Below are 2500 nucleotides of genomic sequence, written 5' to 3'. Positions count from 1 at the left end.
ACTACAGGCTCTAGTGTATATACCTGTAACCTACAGACTAATGCATACTGCAGGCTCTAGTGTATATACCTGTAACCTACAGACTTATGCATACTGCAGGCTCTAGTGTATATACCTGTAACCTACAGACTTATGCATACTGCAGGCTCTAGTGTATATACCTGTAACCTACAGACTAATGCATACTACAGGCTCTAGTGTATATACCTGTAACCTACAGACTTATGCATACTACAGGCTCTAGTGTATATACCTGTAACCTACAGACTAATGCATACTACAGGCTCTAGTGTATATACCTGTAACCTACAGACTAATGCATACTGCAGGCTCTAGTGTATATACCTGTAACCTACAGACTTATGCATACTGCAGGCTCTAGTGTATATACCTGTAACCTACAGACTAATGCATACTACAGGCTCTAGTGTATATACCTGTAACCTACAGACTTATGCATACTACAGGCTCTAGTGTATATACCTGTAACCTACAGACTAATGCATACTACAGGCTCTAGTGTATATACCTGTAACCTACAGACTAATGCATACTACAGGCTCTAGTGTATATACCTGTAACCTACAGACTAATGCATACTACAGGCTCTAGTGTATATACCTGTAACCTACAGACTAATGCATACTACAGGCTCTAGTGTATATACCTGTAACCTACAGACTTATGTATACTGCAGACTCTAGTGTATATACCTGTAACCTACAGACTAATGCATACTACAGGCTCTAGTGTATATACCTGTAACCTACAGACTAATGCATACTACAGGCTCTAGTGTATATACCTGTAACCTACAGACTAATGCATACTACAGGCTCTAGTGTATATACCTGTAACCTACAGACTTATGCATACTACAGGCTCTAGTGTATATACCTGTAACCTACAGACTAATGCATACTACAGGCTCTAGTGTATATACCTGTAACCTACAGACTTATGCATACTACAGGCTCTAGTGTATATACCTGTAACCTACAGACTAATGCATACTACAGGCTCTAGTGTATATACCTGTAACCTACAGACTAATGCATACTACAGGCTCTAGTGTATATACCTGTAACCTACAGACTAATGCATACTACAGGCTCTAGTGTATATACCTGTAACCTACAGACTAATGCATACTACAGGCTCTAGTGTATATACCTGTAACCTACAGACTAATGCATACTACAGGCTCTAGTGTATATACCTGTAACCTACAGACTAATGCATACTACAGGCTCTAGTGTATATACCTGTAACCTACAGACTAATGCATACTACAGGCTCTAGTGCAGTGATTTTTTAACCTTTTTTTTGCCGTGGCACACTTTTTTACATTAAAAAATCCTGTGGCACACCACCATCCCAAAATTTAAAAAAAATCACACATTGTAGCCTAATACAGCACATATATATACACATACACACAAACACACGCATACTGTATGTATTGTACTGTTATGCCATGCCTCCTACAAACTACCCCTGCACTGGGAGTAAAAAACAAGCAAAGTTTAAAAAATATGTCACACTGTTGTCAGCCTGCCGCGGCACACCTGAGGATCTCTCATGGCACACTGGTTGAAAAACACTGCTCTAGTGTATATACCTGTAACCTACAGACTAATGCATACTACAGGCTCTAGTGTATATACCTGTAACCTACAGACTTATGCATATTGCAGGCTCTAGTATATATATATATATATACCTGTAACCTACAGACTTATGCATACTGCAGGCTCTAGTGTATATAATCTACAGTATTGTGCATACTGCAGGCTCTAGTGTATATACCTGTAACCTACAGTCTTGTGCATACTGCAGGCTCTAGTGTATATAACCTACAGTCTTGTGCATACTACAGGCTCTAGTGTACTGTATATAACCTACAGACTAATGCATACTGCAGGCTCTATTGTATATACCTGTGACCTACAGACTTATGCATACTGCAGGCTCTAGTGTATATACTTGTAACCTACAGACTTATGCATACTGCAGGCTCTAGTGTATATACCTGTAACCTACAGACTTATGCATACTGCAGGCTCTAGTGTATATACCTGTAACCTACAGACTTATGCATACTGCAGGCTCTAGTGTATATACCTGTAACCTACAGACTTATGCATACTGCAGGCTCTAGTGTATATACCTGTAACCTACAGACTAATGCATACTACAGGCTCTAGTGTATATACCTGTAACCTACAGACTAATGCATACTACAGGCTCTAGTGTATATACCTGTAACCTACAGACTAATGCATACTACAGGCTCTAGTGTATATACCTGTAACCTACAGACTAATGCATACTACAGGCTCTAGTGTATATACCTGTAACCTACAGACTAATGCATACTACAGGCTCTAGTGTATATACCTGTAACCTACAGACTTATGCATACTACAGGCTTTAGTGTATATACCTGTAACCTACAGACTTATGCATACTACAGGCTCTAGTGTATATACCTGTAACC

General features: G+C 39.4%; 1 protein-coding gene across 1 annotated transcript in view; it reads right to left on the bottom strand.

Moving 5' to 3' along the window:
* The window catches only part of ARHGEF10L (Rho guanine nucleotide exchange factor 10 like), a 278910-nt gene that overhangs the window by 195832 nt on the left and 80578 nt on the right, over positions 1 to 2500 (bottom strand). The gene's annotated exons all lie outside the window — the stretch shown is intronic.

Source organism: Bombina bombina, chromosome 8 (genome assembly GCF_027579735.1).
Source record: "Bombina bombina isolate aBomBom1 chromosome 8, aBomBom1.pri, whole genome shotgun sequence".
Taxonomy (NCBI): Eukaryota; Metazoa; Chordata; class Amphibia; order Anura; family Bombinatoridae; genus Bombina; species Bombina bombina.
Note: the sequence above shows the minus strand (reverse complement) of the source record. Positions and strands in the feature narration are given on the sequence as shown.